The sequence below is a fragment of the Cuculus canorus genome, chromosome Z, assembly GCF_017976375.1.
Source record: "Cuculus canorus isolate bCucCan1 chromosome Z, bCucCan1.pri, whole genome shotgun sequence".
NCBI classification, from domain to species: domain Eukaryota; kingdom Metazoa; phylum Chordata; class Aves; order Cuculiformes; family Cuculidae; genus Cuculus; species Cuculus canorus.
Window position 1 is genome coordinate 25,248,420 of NC_071441.1, and position 17,016 is coordinate 25,265,435.

General features: G+C 41.3%; 1 long non-coding RNA gene across 3 annotated transcripts in view; it reads right to left on the reverse strand.

Annotated features, from left to right (window-relative positions):
• LOC128850415 (uncharacterized) overlaps positions 1-16,196 on the reverse strand; it is a 51,705-nt gene extending 35,509 nt beyond the window's left edge. For 2 of the 3 annotated variants that reach the window (XR_008447835.1, XR_008447833.1), the window contains exon 1: positions 16,131-16,196. This is a non-coding gene — a long non-coding RNA (uncharacterized LOC128850415). The remainder of the gene's footprint in view (positions 1-16,130) is intronic. The other variant, XR_008447836.1, reaches the window with a different exon arrangement.
• Positions 16,197-17,016: the final 820 nt, after the last annotated feature.

Below are 17,016 nucleotides of genomic sequence, written 5' to 3' on the forward strand. Positions count from 1 at the left end.
TATTTTACCCTTTCAATCTATATATTGCAGGACATGAACCAAACCTTGAATACTCAGAAAAATTTCTACTGCACAGAGTGAGAAGCAGAAAAGGTCTCATAGATCTATTCTTACATTAAAGGCAGTAAATAGAGGTTCTTGGCACTACGATTTTTAGTGAAGAAATTCAGTCATAATTGGAACATGCAGTCATTTGGATGTATTCAGGATTTTGAGTAGCCTAGCACTGAGGTGATACTGTAACATACATTTTCATACAAATTTGTGGGACAAAAATTGAAAAACATAATCGTTAGAAAGAATAAAATCTCTGCTCAGCTGCGTTTTTCAAGTTATCAGTAATTACACAGTGGGGACGGTTTTAGAAAATAAGTACCTCCATTTGGCATGTCAGGCTCATTTCTCTTGCCTTTATCTGAAATTTCTGATCTTCAGTTACCTAAACAAACGAGATGAAGGACTCAGAGAGGAAAGTAAATGTATGGATTACAATAATGGTCCTCATTGACCAACCTTGAAAGATTCAAGAATACTTGAAAGGTATGATGAGATAGGAAAACCTGAGTATCTTGTCCAGTGTACTTGGGCTTTGGTAAAGCCTTTGACATAGTATCTCATAGTATTCTACTTGAGAAATTGACTTCCACTGGCTGGGACAGGCACAACCTCTGCTGGTTAAAAAATGTCTCAATGGCTGGGCCCAAAGAGTGGTGGTAAATGGAGTTAACTCCAGCTGGAGGCCAGTCATAAGTGGGGTTCCCCAGGGATCAATTCTGGGTCCAGTTCTGTTCAATGTCTTTATCAACGTCCTGGATGAGGGGATCAAGTGCACCCTTAGCAAGTTTGTGGAGGACTCTAAGCTGTAAAGAAGTGTAGATCTGCTGGAAGATAGGGAGGCTCTACAAAGGTATCTGAACAGACTGGATCTATGGGCTGAGGCCAATGGGATGAGGTTTAACAAGGACAAGTGCCTAGTCCTGCACTTGGGGCACAACAACCCTGTGCAGCACTACAGACTTCGGGAAGAGTGGCTGAAAAGCTGCCTGGAGGAGAAGGACCTGGGGGTGTTGGTTGACAGCAGCTGAACAAGAACCAGCAGTGTACCCAGGTGGCCAAGAAGGCCAATAGCATCTTGGCTTGTATTCAAAAGACTGTGGCCAGCAGGACCAGGGAAGTGATCCTCCCCCTGTACTCAGCACTGGTGAGGCCGCACCTCCAATAGTGTGTTCACTTTTGGGCCTCTCACTACAAGAAAGACATTGAGGTCCTTGAGCGTGTTCAGAGAAGAGCGACAAAGCTGGTGAAGGGGCTGGAGAACAAGTCTTGTGAGGAGTGGCTGAGGGAACTGGGGTTGTTTAGCCTGGAGAAGAGGAGGCTGAGGGGAGTGCTAATGACTCTCTTCTCCTGAGAGACAAGTGATAAGAAAAAAAGGAATGGCCTTAAGCTGCATCAGGGGAAGTTTAGACTGGACATTAGGAGAAATGTCTTCACAGAAAGGGTTATCAAGCACTGAAACAGACCACCCAGGGAGGTGGCTGTGTCACCATCCCTGGAGGTGTTTAAAAGGTAGGTGAGGTGCATGGGGACATAATTTAGTAGTGGACAGGTATGGTTGGAGTTGGTGATCTCTGAGGTCTTTTCCAACCTAATGATTCTATGATTCTATAAAGTTCTTAAACCAGAAGTTTTGGCAATGCATAGGCCACTTAATCTGAACTTCAAGATTAATTCCTTTTTAAAACATATTTTCATTTGCGTTTTCTTATGCTTTCCAATTCAACCTTTGCACTCTCATACCCTGGTTATTATTTGAAGGCCAAAACTCCCATACTCACAATGAAGATGTCATCTATTGTAACAAAGTAAATCAACACTTTCAGGCTTCTGGACCTTTACAAGATGACTAAACAGTCATAGCACCCCAGGCTTGGGGATGGGAGGGAAGGAGAGGAGTGGGATCCTGGGGCCAAAATGGTTGAAAAATGGTGCTCTAAATGGGAAAAAAAAGATAAAAATACAGAAGTCAGTGCTCTCCCATAAGAACTTCAGAATTTTTTGATAGTGTTGTTTTATGGGGAAGTCTTAAAAAGCAATGTTAGATCTATATCTACCATGAAATTCATTTGACATTATGAATCTTACGGATTGTTTGAGCTATCCATTTTGAAAGATCTCATCAAAAGGAAAGCTTTTAAAGGCTTTATATTTAGCATAGCACGATACTTTCTTTGGTTAGCTAACAATGAGCTCAACCGGAGCTCTAAAGAGTTTGAATACTACACAGTTTCCCTAGCACCCAAGCTAAAACCTCTTTCATCTTCCCAAGTAAAGCTGCTGCAGAATTCAGCTTTTGATACAAGTGACATACTCCTAAAACTCCTCCTCAGTTTTTGATGCAAGTCCTGTGCTCCTAAAAGTCATTTTGCCCCTAAACTTGCACCCCAAGGAGAATTGATTGACCAGGAAAAGGGAGAAAGTATTGGGTTCTTTAAAATGCTATCAAAATGGGCAGTTGTACCCAGTGAAGTCTGTCTGGGTCTGGAGAGAGTTAAGGTCAGAAGAGTTACGGTTTAGAATTAGTGATGGTTGCAAAAGGAGAACTATGAAGCTATCTGGGAGAAATTACAGCTTAATCACAGGCCCCACCGTGCAGCCATGATACAGGTTAATTCATTTTACAGCCACACAGCTTCCCATGAGATCTTCTGGTGGCTCACAGCTGCACTAAAACACAGTATATCCAGCACTAGATCTCATGCAGGGAATGAAATTAACTTACGTGTCACAAATCATCACTGTGAGCACATTGTCTTACATTGCTTTAACTCGAATGTTTTCAGTGTGATCACTTTACACTAGGGGAGGTCAAAATCAGAACTCACCTTTCTCAGAGTCAGTCTCACTCACATACGTGAACATTCTAACACACAGAAGAAGCAAGACTAGAAAGAACTCTTAAAGCAGCCTCTCTTCAATCACAGAGTGATTGCCACAGTGTGTATAGTGGGCATTGAGTCTAGAAAGACTTACGGGAAATTCATTCCTTTCTCCTTTTGTGCATGACACTGGCCAATGACTTTTATCATCCTAACGATACCACGAAGAAGTCACACACAGAGAAGCAGAAAGAGCTTTACTCAACACATGGTACTCATAAAGAGTTTACTTCACCGTTGTTTTTATAACTTGGTTACAGCACTGAAATTTGTACTCAGATTAAACTTGTGTGCTCTGCAAGTTCTACAACTGTTGTCACCAAGTCACTCAGCTAGAGAGAGACAGGTTGAAATACAGTTTTACTGCTCCAGAGAAATGATCATACAAGTGGTCTTCCAGCAGGATACGTACTTGACACTGACTCTTTCTCCTAAAAACTAGAGCTCCTATGGTATATGGTTTCAATACTAAACCTAAGACCATAGTGAGAAATATGCCAGATTTCTAGAAAGCAGCTTCTTTGTGACAATGCTGTGATTGGAAAGGGATAGCAGGGGCAGAATGACATTTCAGCTGAGGCACTGTAGGCAAGAGTGAAGACTTGGTCAAAAGCAATTCCCATCATTCTTGATAAGCATATTAGCATGTATGTGTGTTTTGTATGTTTTAGACACCAATCTCTATGATAAGCACACAATTCTAGTAGAAGCTAGTAATTTTCACCTGAAAAAGACTTAAGCAGAGCTCTTAGTCCTAGGTGTAGTGGAAAAACTAAAATCTCCTCTTTCACAAAGCTGTGAGAGTTTACAGGAAAGCTGAATAGCAAATGTGTAGTGTCATCAGTCTAAATTTCACTATATTACTGCCCACTTTCTCAAGGTGTACCATATACATCACAGTAAAAGCACAGAACTTGCAATTGTACGTAAAAAAATCTGTAATACCAATTATGTGTGTTTCTGTGTGAATTTCTGACAGTGCAAACATATACAGGCACCGTGTCTAGATTTAATTTAGCCAGGCAGGATTTACATGTACTGAAGAACTTCCAAGTAGTTCTCACATTGCTGAAATAAATGGCCAGTGCAGTGTTTTGGCTATGGCACAGAAGGTATATTTAACATGTTGCATATTAGCCTGAGGAGAATTTGTGAACTTATTCCTGCTTCTAGTATGTCCAGAAAATCTTAGAAATCTAGGACAAAATAGGAAAATTTTCTATAGAAATTCCTATAATGTAGACACTTCTGGGGTCAGTTATGTTCTGCTGAATTTAACCGTAACATTATACCACAGCTATTTGTCATCTAGATGAACACTGCAAAAAATTTAGACCAGATACATGATGCGTAAATAGTTCAAAGACAGATAATGGTGCTCTTGACACTGATTTTTTCCTTACATGAGGCACCTCATTTTCTTCTTATTGTTGTAATATCTAAAAATGGGCAAGATTAAGAGAAATTGATTCTAGACTTATATTTTCATTCTTTGGGACAAATTCTGCCTTCAGCTGCATTCATGAATTCCCTTCAGTCCCCAAACTCAATGCACTGGATCTATTTGTGGAGAGCAGTGAAATAGACTCACAGACAATAGAAAGCCTTTGAACTATACCCACTGAAATCTATTGATGTCCTGATGCTGTCAGCAAAAAAGGCAAACCAGAAGCTCTGGATGATCCGTGCTCACATTTCAGTTTCATTCTTTGTAAGTAGGGATAACTGTTAGGTGGTGGTTGTATTTATCACTGTTTCTGCTTTTTTTAGTCATATTGACAGATTGTCCACAATACAAGACAAACGATAGAGAAGAACTTCAATGAGAAAAACTTGTGATTATTTCCAGCAATTCTGCTTTCACCTTTTCAAATAAATCCCATCTTCACAAAGCAAAGTCCCCTTTCTTCACTTAAATTGACCCATTTTTGATACTAAAGAACCACAAAGTTATCAGTTGTAGTCCCTTCACTTTGCACTGTTGTTTATCTCACTTATTTTTACTGCTAATTCTTCATTGATGTGAAATGCTTGAAATCGAGACCTTCGAAAGACAAGAGCGGAGAAACAGAGTAGCATTCAGAACTAAATACACAAACATGTGATAATGTTTAAAAGCTTATTTGCAAATAACCTCCCAAAGGCTGAACTTCTCTGGAAGAGGGCAGCACATTTCCCAAAACAGAAGGAGACAAAAAAAAAAAAAAGGAGTGTTTTTCATTCCTAAGCTTCTTCCACATCTCTCTGTGTGCCTTTTTTATCTACTTCTGTATTTTCAAGAGTCAATTTCTACTCTTTGTCTTGCAGCAGTCTCAACTGCGAGCTTGCCAGCTGTTCCCACAGCAGGTGATTTCTCCAGAACTGTCCACATCTCCATAACTCTCTGCTCCTCCAATTCTGCCACTATGTCTATTTTCATATACTATAATGTATATTCAGGTAGCTGTCCTGAATTGTGTTTTCTAGATGCATGTTAGCAACAAACAACACATAAGCATCTTTTAAATTCACAACATGATTTCTCACTTTTCCTCTATTGTTCTTTTTCCTTATATCCCAGTAAACTTTGGTTTAGCAAAACACTGAAGATTGCAGTTGGTTATAAACTGTGTTTTTAACTTCACTTAAGTGTCCTCCTCCCCACTGCAGACGTATATGTGTGTGAGTGCAAAACAAAACATCTTTTAATAAATTAGAGCCTTGAGCTCTAATTTTTCTGGGGAGGCACCACTCTTCCCATGCATTTGCCAAGTACTTAGCATCAAGACTTAAGCCTGCATGCACACTTTAAGGTGCTACACAGCAAACAGCAATCAAAGTAACAGCAACTGCCAACTCTCATAGTCAGGCAGCTACACAGAACTAAGTGGAAAACTGATGATGTCTTTATACAAGGAAAAGTTTCACTGGGGAGTCATAAACACTAATATGGCACATTCAAATGATTCAGTATTGATTGGTATATGGTATACAGAAGACCCCTTGAAATCTACCATGTTCCCAGCACAAGAGGTACTATGGTCTCACGTTGTTCCAAGCATTTGCATCCTCACGCTTGGTGAGTAAGAGATACAACAAATTGGAGTACATTGTTGGATTTGAAAATTTGCCTCTGAAGGAAAGAAGGTGTCACACTTCTAAGGTACACAAGATAGCAGTGGCATTAAAATATCTAGATGCACTACCAAGATCCCTCAACCTTCTTTAAAGGACAGATGAATTTGCTAGAGGTGGTAAGCTTGCCTTGCTATTTGAGAGACTATTTATCACTGTGGCTATACGTAGGGATCATACAAGTTCTTAAAGCTGAGATGGTCACAGATCGTTGTCAGCAGTATTTGCCTAGTGAGCTAATAGTTCCTGAATTATCTATGTTGATGTTCTCCTCTGTATGCAGTTCCACTAAGGTAATAAGTTTGCATGTACTTGCTGATGTGAGCAATAGCAAAGCTTCAGTTTTAAGGGCCTCATTACCTACTTTTTAAGCAGTGTGCTCCACATGTTTCCCATCCTAGGTACAAATACACAGAGAGTACTAGATGTTGTCCATTGGGCAGAAAGAAGTTAAGCTTCAAGATGACAGCTGTAGCTCATGAGGTCATCAATAGAGTTTACAGACAGAAAGGGTTCACTGGGAAAAATCATGTCACTTTTTCTTTTTCTCTTGTTTGAAGTTACTGAGCTTCAGCGTTCAGGGGAATTGTTGCTTTGACTTTATTCTTCTGTAAGCGGGTGGCTGCCTGCCAGTGGCAGCTGCATATGGGATCATTTGCATTGCATGCGGAGTCTCTTGTTTAAAGGGAAGCTCTTCCTTGCCTTAGATCATCTGCTTCTTTAGAGTCAGGGCCACTGTTTCACACAGATTGTATTCTTCCTTTAATCTTTTCTCGCTGCTTACTCTGTACTCTTTAACTAAAGTATCCCAAAGCCAGGTCTAGCAGACTCATCTGGGATTGCTGAAAAAGTCTGTCTATGGACAAAGAGGGAATTATTTGATGTTCCTGTGGTTACATACTTGTAGGAGGGGATTTTTGCAGAACACATGCTCTCTTACACCACCACGCTACAAGCGGGAGGCTAAAAAACTGCCATTTGCTGTATGGAAACCTGTCTTGGGAACAGTGTTCTGTATTCGCCCCTCATGCAGACAGTGAGGTACCCCTCCCAGAGACCCACATCAAACAGCTGAGTGACTTTCATCTCCTGGAGCAATGCAACTCCTTTCTTTTGCACCTGACAAATCAGGAACAATCAACTATTTTAATGGTTTTGTTGGGGAGGCAAACAGTTAGGAAGAAAGAAAAATACTTCCCCTAAAGTGACCTTATTAAAGCTGTGACTAACACATTAGCAATTTAGCTTCATATCCTGTACATAAGAGAGTGCCTGAAAGTAAAATAAGATGAAGTGACTATGATAGAGCTCAGGCACTGGAATTCAAAGTTGCTGGATGGTTGCCTTTTTCAGAGCTAAGGCACACACTGTAAACTCTCTTCTCTCCATATTTAGGATATAAGTATACGTAAGTATATGTGTTTCTATCCCATTATTTTTCCTCCACGACCTCTTACTTCCCTCCCAGAACTTTTCAGTATGCAAGAGTAGGTGCTTTCCTGTTGTCTGCCATATGTTTAAGACTTGCTGCGCATGGCTTCTAGTTAATGACAGACAGCAAGACCCATGCAGTAATGCAGTAATGACTGCCTCTGAGCCCCAGTCATAATTGTACCTTCAAAAGGGAAGAATCCCATAAACATTAAAAAAAACTCAGAAGTCGACAGACCTATTTAAAGTGCAATGGCATTTTAAGACACAACATCTCATAAAGAAGAGCAGAAGTGGTTTTAATAAGATTTTTCTTATTGTAATATATTGAGCTGATGAGAAAAAGAGGGGGGAAAATAGACTCTTTAAAAAGTTTTGTTAACCAACTTTCTGGTTTGAAACTCCTTTTCACCCTCACAAATTGAACAAAACAAAAAAGAAACATGGACAACAAGCATAAGAACATGCTAGACAGTGTGTGAGTTCACTGTGTCTTTGCTGGATATACACACATCAGTGACTGACCAGGGGAGGGGGGGAAACAGCAAGATGAAGCATGTCCAGGCGTCTAATCTTTGGGAAGCTAGCCAGACTTCATTTATAAGCAACCAATTCAGATTTGCCAGCTGAGACTTTCTCTCTGTGTCTATAAGCTGGTCCAGACATGGTGAGTTAGGAAGTCACAGTGAATTGCTGTGCAATATGAGGAAGAACAAAGTGCTGTTAGCAGTGATTACAACCCAAACACATATCAAAGAGCTACTTTTTGATTGTGACTTATTCTAAAAGCAATTCACGTGTATCACAGAAAGAAAGAAAGAAAGAAAGAAAGAAAGAAAGAAAGAAAGAAAGAAAGAAAGAAAGAAAAAGAAAGAGAGAGAGAGAAAGAAGAGAGGATCTGATTACTGCTTGTTTTGTAGGTGGTTTCTTTTTTTGTTAACATGGGCTCTGTTAAACCCCTGCTGTATAGTAACTGTAGATTCCACTCGGTTCATTCCCTTTGAAGTCAGTTTGCTTTTGTTCTTTATCTAACTTGATGCCATTTTCCACAAGCTAATTTGTATGCAACCCTGGTCAGAACCTGCCACCCAGAATTCTGCATGAGAGTTTACTGCCAGAATACAGAAAAGCACACAAGAAGAAAGAAGGAAAAGGGAAGGGAAGGGAAGGGAAGGGAAGGGAAGGGAAGGGAAGGGAAGGGAAGGGAAGGGAAGGGAAGGGAAGGGAAGGGAAGGGAAGGGAAGGGAAGGGAAGGGAAGGGAAGGGAAGGGAAGGGAAGGGAAGGGAAGGGAAGGGAAGGGAAGGGAAGGGAAGGGAAGGGAAGGGAAGGGAAGGGAAGGGAAGGGAAGGGAAGGGAAGGGAAGGGAAGGGAAGGGAAGGGAAGGGAAGGGAAGGGAAGGGAAGGGAAGGGAAGGGAAGGGAAGGGAAGGGAAGGGAAGGGAAGGGAAGGGAAGGGAAGGGAAGGGAAGGGAAGGGAAGGGAAGGGAAGGGAAGGGAAGGGAAGGGAAGGGAAGGGAAGGGAAGGGAAGGGAAGGGAAGGGAAGGGAAGGGAAGGGAAGGGAAGGGAAGGGGTGGCAGGTGGCAGGCAGAGTGAAAGAAGGGAGAAAGCCACAAGGACAAAGAACAACTGAAACTCACACTTTCCTTAAATGTTCTCTACTTCTCAAAATATTCAGTAGTTTTTACATTATGCTATCCACCAGCAAGAAACCAGAAAGCCTCCCCAAACCCCAAAATACTGTGGGACTCAGAAAAGCAAAACGAAAAAGAAGTAAGATATGACTTGAAAGTAGAAACAAAATATGAGCTAGAAGCCTGTCAGCATTATAGAACTAGCAAGACTCATGTTTCCTCTGCTTTACTGTTATATTTTTGTATTATCTATGGTCCATAATTTAGATTCAAAGCCCCTTTGGTGGGACAGTAGAAACTACTGCTCCTATGTCATGGTTACCTATGGGATTTTGCCAGAAAGTTACAATAAAAAATAAAAGAAATTGCTTCTAGGATGTTCACTGCAAATTTTGTTTGTAAATCACCTAGAAGAATTTAATTTAATCTTAAACAGAAGAGAGGACTTCTCTAAAGACATGCTAACGACTGCCAGCTATAAGCAGTGAAATATTTTGGAAGGGGTATTAAAACTCGTAATTTAGGGTTCAGGCTAATAGATATTATGGGCCAAAATTCAGTGGCAGAAAAGGGAGCTGAGTCCACATCTGTTTGCTGTTATTCTCTGTCTTTGAATGGTCTCATCAATGTGAGAGAGAGAGGAGTCTGGAACAGATGGACATGAAGTCTGATCTGTTTATTCAATGCCTGTGTTTTATTAGGCTTATTTTGTTTAGCAGCAGCACTGTTTCTGGCATTGTATCATTCCCAAATATAGAGAGCCCTAGCTAAGCTGAATCATCATGATATTGAACTGATGCTGATGAGGAAAAGCAGCACTTTGCAGAGCTCATCATTTCTCGCATAACACTACCATGAAAGCTTTTGCCCTCAGCTGGCCCAGTGCATGGTCTCCTTACAGCTTCTCTGAGCAATAAGAAACTTTACCAACACTCTTTTTGAGAATACAACACCCCTTCTGTTGGATTTAGCAGTTCATCCCTAGCAACAGAGATGTTAGGCAATTTCAGATCTAGTTGCTGCATTTCCCCATAAGTAGGTAGGAAATCTCCCCAGGAGTTTAAATGATGATGGGGTTTCTATTCTGCAGAATGACCATGTAGACACCTTTGCCATAGCTGTCACCTTCACCAGCCAGCTCCAATTCAACACTCAGAGACTTGCACGGAAGCAGTCCGATTACCAGCAGGCACTCCTTAGTCTGCACTGCTCATTGTGCCTGCATGGTATATGCAGCCCCAGCTCATGTCCATCTTTATTGAGTTTTCCATGCACATCACTAATTCCTCAAAGTCATCCCTTTGCTCCCTGTTGCTCAGGTTTGGACAACGTAGCTGAGAAGGAGCAGCTTCATAGCACCCAAGCCTTAAATAGCCACTTATCCCAGCCAAAAACAGAGCATTACTGTGTCAGCAGTCCTGTCCAAGAAAACAACCTCTTTGTGGATACCTCTCCCCAGAAAATCCATGAAGGAGGAGCACACCCACTACTGTGCTCAACCACTGTGCATGGGATGGCCACAGAGTGAGCAGTGATAGCTGCCTGCCAGTCTGGCCTTCAGCACTGTTGGCACTTGTGGGCAGGCAGCTTGGGCTTGTTTGCTGGTGGGACAAGGTCATACAGCCTTGTGAGGGAGGCAGGAGTTAATGGCAGGTGTCTCTCCATGTCTGTGGAGACTTTCATGGAGCTAAGATTCTGGGCTCCAGGATGAGGTGTTGTGGTTGGTGGGCTCACCTTCGTGTGGGTGGAGGGTATAGTCATGCCTTTGTTCACAAACTCAAGCTAGAGATGGTGGTGGTTGTCTTTCAGCTTTGCCTCAGCCTCCACAGTTTAAAGTCTAGCTTCAGGCATAACTTTGACTGAGCTGTGACTTAAAGAAAAGCAACAGTGGCATAGAGACTTCCTTCAAACTGTGTTGTGAAAAGGCAGATGAAGATAGTGTTTGCAATGGTTATGGTTATGTTTATCTTTTCCTCAAATTATAGTGTGGAGTATTTGTAGTAGTCCAGCTGCCCAAAGACCACCCCATTCTCCCTTCACTCTTCCACAGAGTGATTTAATTAAACCATGAATCCAGATCTCTTAAAAAGCATTACAGGTGTAATGGTTTGCTGGAAATATGGTGCTTCATACAGTGAATTATAATACTGTTACTGGAGGGAATGTCCTATTTATTATTAAAGAAAGACAATATTTATTCAATTATAATTTTCACAGGTTTCTCAGCAAACTATCTGACCGAACTTCTCTGGTTTGGGCTAAAACAAGCTAATTTTCTTCATAGTAGCTAGTATGGGGCTATGCTTTGGATTTGTGCTGAAAATAGTGATGATAACACAGGGTTGTTTTAGCTATCCCTGAGCAGCACTTAAACAAAGTCATGGCCTTTTCTGCTCCTCACAGCACCCCAAAAGCAAGGAGTCAGTGCATACACAAGGAGCTGGGAGGTGGCACAGCCAGGACAGAAGACCCCAGCTGCCCAGAGGGATATCGCGGAACACATGACATCATGCTCAGCATAAAAATCTGGGGGAAGAAGGAAGGGGGGGGGGAAGACATTTAGAGTTATCATGTTTGTCCAACTTTGTAATCTTTACATGTAACGGACCTCTGCTTCCCTAGGAATGGCTTAACATCTACCTGCCAGTGAGGAGTGGTGAATTAATTACTTGTTTTGCTTTTCTTCTGTGCACAGCTTTTGTTTTACCTACTAAATTGTCCATACGTCAACCCATGATTCTTCTTACTTTTACCCTTCCAATTCTTTCTCCCATCCCACTACGGGGAAGTGAGCAAGTGGCTGAGCTGTACTACTTGCCAGCTGGGATTAAACTGCGATAGTCCCCAAAGAAGTCTGTGCCCCATTAGCGTGTGAGGGGTGGTCTTGCTGTGTATGCAAATAAACTCATTGTTAGCCAGCAGCCACTGAAAAGCCCCTCAGGTGCACATGCCCCTGCAGTCAGACAACATTTAAGACAACACAAGTGAAGAAGTTGGTCTTCACAACGCTATAAAACATACGTGCCAGTCTGAACCGCTCTTGATATCACACAGCATACTCATGTAAAGTATTACACAGCTGAATTCAGGCTGTTTGTGGTAGGTCTAGTCACTTGCCTCATGCAGCAGGCCTGGAAGGGTGGTCCTGAAGCAGCAGGTGCCCAGCCAAGGTGGGGTCATGGAAGACTGAAGGGATATTCTTTAACTAGTTTGCAGTTTTTTGACCTGGTTCTTCAAGAAAGATATAGCATTTTTCAAGTGACTTGCACATTTTCTCCTGCTGTTTGCAAACTCATGCTGAGCAGTGCAGCTTGTGATATACCACAGGCCCACTACAGAAGCATGAGTCTTGTGAAAGTGATGCATTGCTTATCATGATTGCAACTCTCCCTTGCTCTTCATTCTGCCCTAGCAGCATCCTCTCAGTAATGGATTTGCAGATAACTCCAGTCCCAGTATTATGAGCTAGATCAAGAAAGGAATTGCTTAAAATGAATCTTTAACCAAAAGATTTCTCAATTTCATATTCCTGGCAGGTGCTTCATCACACTGGTAGAGCTGAGGGGGAGTCACTATTTGGAGTGAGGAAATATTTAGAATCACTCCTCTCTACTATTAAACTACAGCTGCATTTTCAATGCTATGTGCAACTCCCTGGTCATGTGGTGGGCATGGTTTTGTTAGTAGAATTCTTTTCAGCTGCTCAGATGCTAGTAAAGTAAAGCCGGTCTTCAGCTTCTCATTGCAAATGACTGCATTTGATAGTGTTGTGCTTCACATTCAAGCATACAAACAATTGTGTTCCTGCACTGGGAGACATGAAGGTATCCTGTAATGAGGGTACTAGTGTCTGGGTAGCTCCTGAGGATGCTGATAATGATAGGAGAGCTTTGCTACTTGCAGACATCTGGGCAGAAAACCAGATACAAAAGGTCAAAGCCAGGGGAAATTCTGTCAAGGGATAAATTCAGCTAGTTTATAAAGATCTGCCAAATACATACCTGACCTATCTTTGCTCTTTGAAAGACCATTGTTACTATCCTACATCTGATGACAATGAAGTAGTGAAAGACAGTAAAGGACATTTATTTAGTCTCCTTCAGCTTTTATTCCTCCAAAACAAGGCTAATGCTAGAGGTAAGTCAGAGCAATAGCTGATGGATTGTCGGACAAATTGTTCAAGACATTTGGAAGGGATCTATTATTCCAAAGCCAGTGTACACTAGAACTAGACAAACGTTCCCATATGCCTCTTCCCTTCTGGAAGCAAATGAGCTTGTTATGGAGGTGAGCTGTAAAGTATCCCGAACAATGCCAAATATTTTCCAGGGTAAGAAACTGCTGAGAAGAAAGCGCCTTTCTTCTACTGAATGAGGCCAAAAGAGACCATGGGTAAATTTAACCATAAAAAAAGGAAAATCTAGCAGATGTGCAGAGGAGGCATTTGGGCTAGAGTTGCCTGATATGTACATGATGCTATGTTGAACTGGAGCACCTGCGTCTTTACGCAAAGTATGGCAAGAAACCACAAAAAAGAAATAGATTGCACCTCCTGATTTTCACCTCACTAGCCAACACTCAGAGAAAGGAGAACAGAAGAAAGAGGTGCTGGGAAGTTAAATTGCTCCAGATTTCAGCTGGCACGAGAAGGACATACATAATACATTTGCTAGATTCCAAAACATTTGAGCACTATTTATCTGAAGCTGTGAGGGGACTACAAAATAAATCATTCACCAATAGAGTTCCAAGCCCACCTCACAGTGGGTTTTGGTCACTCAGCCTCACCGCTTCTGAAGTTTGGGTTCATTACTGCAGCCCACTATGCCATGCTTCTTGATGCCTGTGAATCTGGGCCTGTTGTCAGGCCAAATGCTTGCAAAAGCTCACTTTCTACAGAGGCCAAGAGGAAGCAGTGTTTCTTTCACTTCAGTAACCACTTTTTCTTGGGAATTCCTCCTTCCAGCTGGCTGCAGCGTTACCAGTAGGTCAGCTTTATGCCTACCCTAAGATGCACTGTAACCTGATGATCCAGCCTGATGGGCAATGTGCTGTCTGTCACACGTTGCCTGTGTAAAGATCCTCAGTAAATTGCTCTGACTTTCTGTTAAAGATATCATAAATTTAACAGCCCATTCTTCCTTTTAGAAATGTAAGTATTTTTACATATTTTTAGTGGTCCATCTGATAACACAAAGCCTGTTACTGTGAGGACACCCAGCATCCTTTGGGGCACATTGTAAATAAAGAAGTGTCTTTACAGATGACTGTGGGTATGTCAGCCCTGGGTCTTCCCACCAGGTTAGTCATTGCTTTTCGTAGTGAATACTTGTATTTGTCCTCTTGATAAGTAATAAACAATAATTCATGGCAACAGCAAAATAATTACAAGTCAAAGTAATTATATTGTATAGGTGAACTGTATCTATATCTAATAAAAGCACTGTACATCACTGTGAGAGCAGTTAAGTACAATTCAGCCAACAATAACTTTCTGATTATATTCTTCAGGGATGACTAGTTAGAGGACAAGTTAACAGCTTTCTGTGTAAGGCAGTCAGAATCACTTAGTGGAAACCAGATTTTTAAGCAGAAGCATGTCCTTGCAAGACTTCTGTAAACACCTAGGCACATAGGTGGAGACATTATTTACTGGACAACAGGGAAATAGGCACTTAGACACCTTAGTCTAGCACATAATACTTCTCTAAGTTATATACCAGTGTGCTATTCTGGTGTCCTCAGACATCTCCCAGTGAAGGACACTGTTCCATGCAACAGAATGAGTTTTAGAGTTAAATCCAGTCGTGCCTTGATTTTAGAGGTCCTTAGATAAGAGATCACTTGTAAAATACGTTGAAGCAGCATTAACTGGTGGGGACAGGGCTGGGCTGGTACTCAGAAATCTCTTGTGGTACTGTTCATGATCGGCCATTGGCTTGGCAGGAGGCTTTGAACAGAACGTTTTCATTTGTCTGTGCCCACTCTTCTCTAATGGCAGCTGCAGAACAAAAGCACTGCACAAAACCAGAAAAGTACTGTTTCCAACAACTTCTTTTGGAACTGGGTTTCCCAATGCTACATTGCTTTGTCAACTTCGAAGAATAAAGCAACCCTTTTGAATAGAAAAGGTTGACAGCTAAAAGCATCTGCAACAAATAATGATGCCAGAAGTTGCTTTTCTTTGAAGAACAAACAGAAGCAATAAAAATTTAGCACTAAAGTGGGAACTTCCAGCAAATAGACAAAAAAAGCAGAGGAAACAGGTTTTATCCCCACACAGGACATAAAGAGAAAAAAAAGAAAAAAAAACCGAGCATATTTAACTCACAAGAACCTTTGCTTATTATTGGCCCTTTTCAATATGTGTGCAAAATGATAGCAATCAATCTCATATGAAGGAGAGTTAGGGCTGCTGAGGTGCGCAAGGAAGGTTAGGGCTGCTGAGGTGCACAAGCCTTGCTTTTAAATAGTGCAAGTAGACATGTTGCCCCTCATAGTCACTCATTCAGTCAATATTTTACTTGCATGTGTAAACTATGACACAGTGTTCTGGGCAACTTGCACTTCAGATCTTTGGCTGCAGAAACCTGAGCTTTCTCCACTAACTTTTTTTTTTTTTTTTTAAATTGAGATATGGTAAGTATCTTTAAAAAAAAATCATAAATCTTTAAGTAGGTACAGTAGAAGGAAAATTTTTTGTAGGCACAACAGGAGGCTCTCACAAGCATTTTCCTTGTTCATGTTGCCTCATTTTACCTCCATCTTCCGAAAAGCCAACATAAATGCCACAACCAAGGCAACCTGTTTTCCTTCTCCTGCCCCTCCTTCTGTTGTCTGGGAGTCCACACTCTCACTGGTTCTTTCAGGACTGTCTAAAGAGGGAAGGCAGAAGGAGACAAAAGGAAAATACCTCTAACTCACAGTACAGCAGTCTGAGCAATGTTATGGAGCGAGGAAACAGCAAACAAAGGAAAAAAGCAGTAGCAGCAACAGGAAGAGCAAACATGCACTCACCAGTGTTCTGTTTCTTACTAGATGGAAAGGCTAAGCAGCTTTTCTTCCTTCTTCCCCTGCTTCTGCCCTGTTCTGTTCATTTATTTCATATTGTTCCAGCTAATGTTTAACCTCCTGTTTAGTCTTTCAAAACTGCCTGACAAGACCATTTGGGCTGCTGATGTTAGAATATGTATGTTTTGGGGTCCTTCTGGTAATTAAGACCTAACAAAGAGTGCTTCAGAGCAGTACAGCAAGACAGTACAAACCAAGCAAGGTTTGTACTGACAAGGAGCTGACTGAGCTCCTTTACCAGTCCACTGTTTACTTAAAAGTCCTTTTAATCCTAAGAGAGAAAACAAGCAAGCAATACCGCTAAGGCAACTTTTTATTTTCAGGTTTTCAAACTAAAAGTTTTCAAGTCAAAAAATCAAATCTGATCCTATGTGCAAAGGAAGAGCTAGAGCTGAACACCATCAGTCAGTTTTGAGTTTCAACGCAAAATATCATCTGTGAATACCCGGTGCTCCAGCCCTCACAGAAATGTACTATACAGTGATTGTGGTTTTGTATGTCCAAGGCACTATCTATTGTGTCTACATAACTGGCAGTTAAATCATCAATGTACTTTCAGTGTCTTTTCAGTAAGTCATTGTAAGCTGCTAAAAGGATGTAAAGCACCGTGCAAGTGCTAGGTTTATTAACACTGCTTTCATATTAATATTATTCGTACGGAAAAATACTAGGCCTCTGAAGTAGGAGTATTTTGTGGACATGTCTTGGTTTTTAAAAATTTTCCTGTTGAAGACTTCTAATACAAGACAGATTTTTGAATAGGATCTGTTGAATATCTCTAAGAAGAGAGACTGAGTCTATAAGGTCCTGTCTGTGTTTAGCACGTCATACA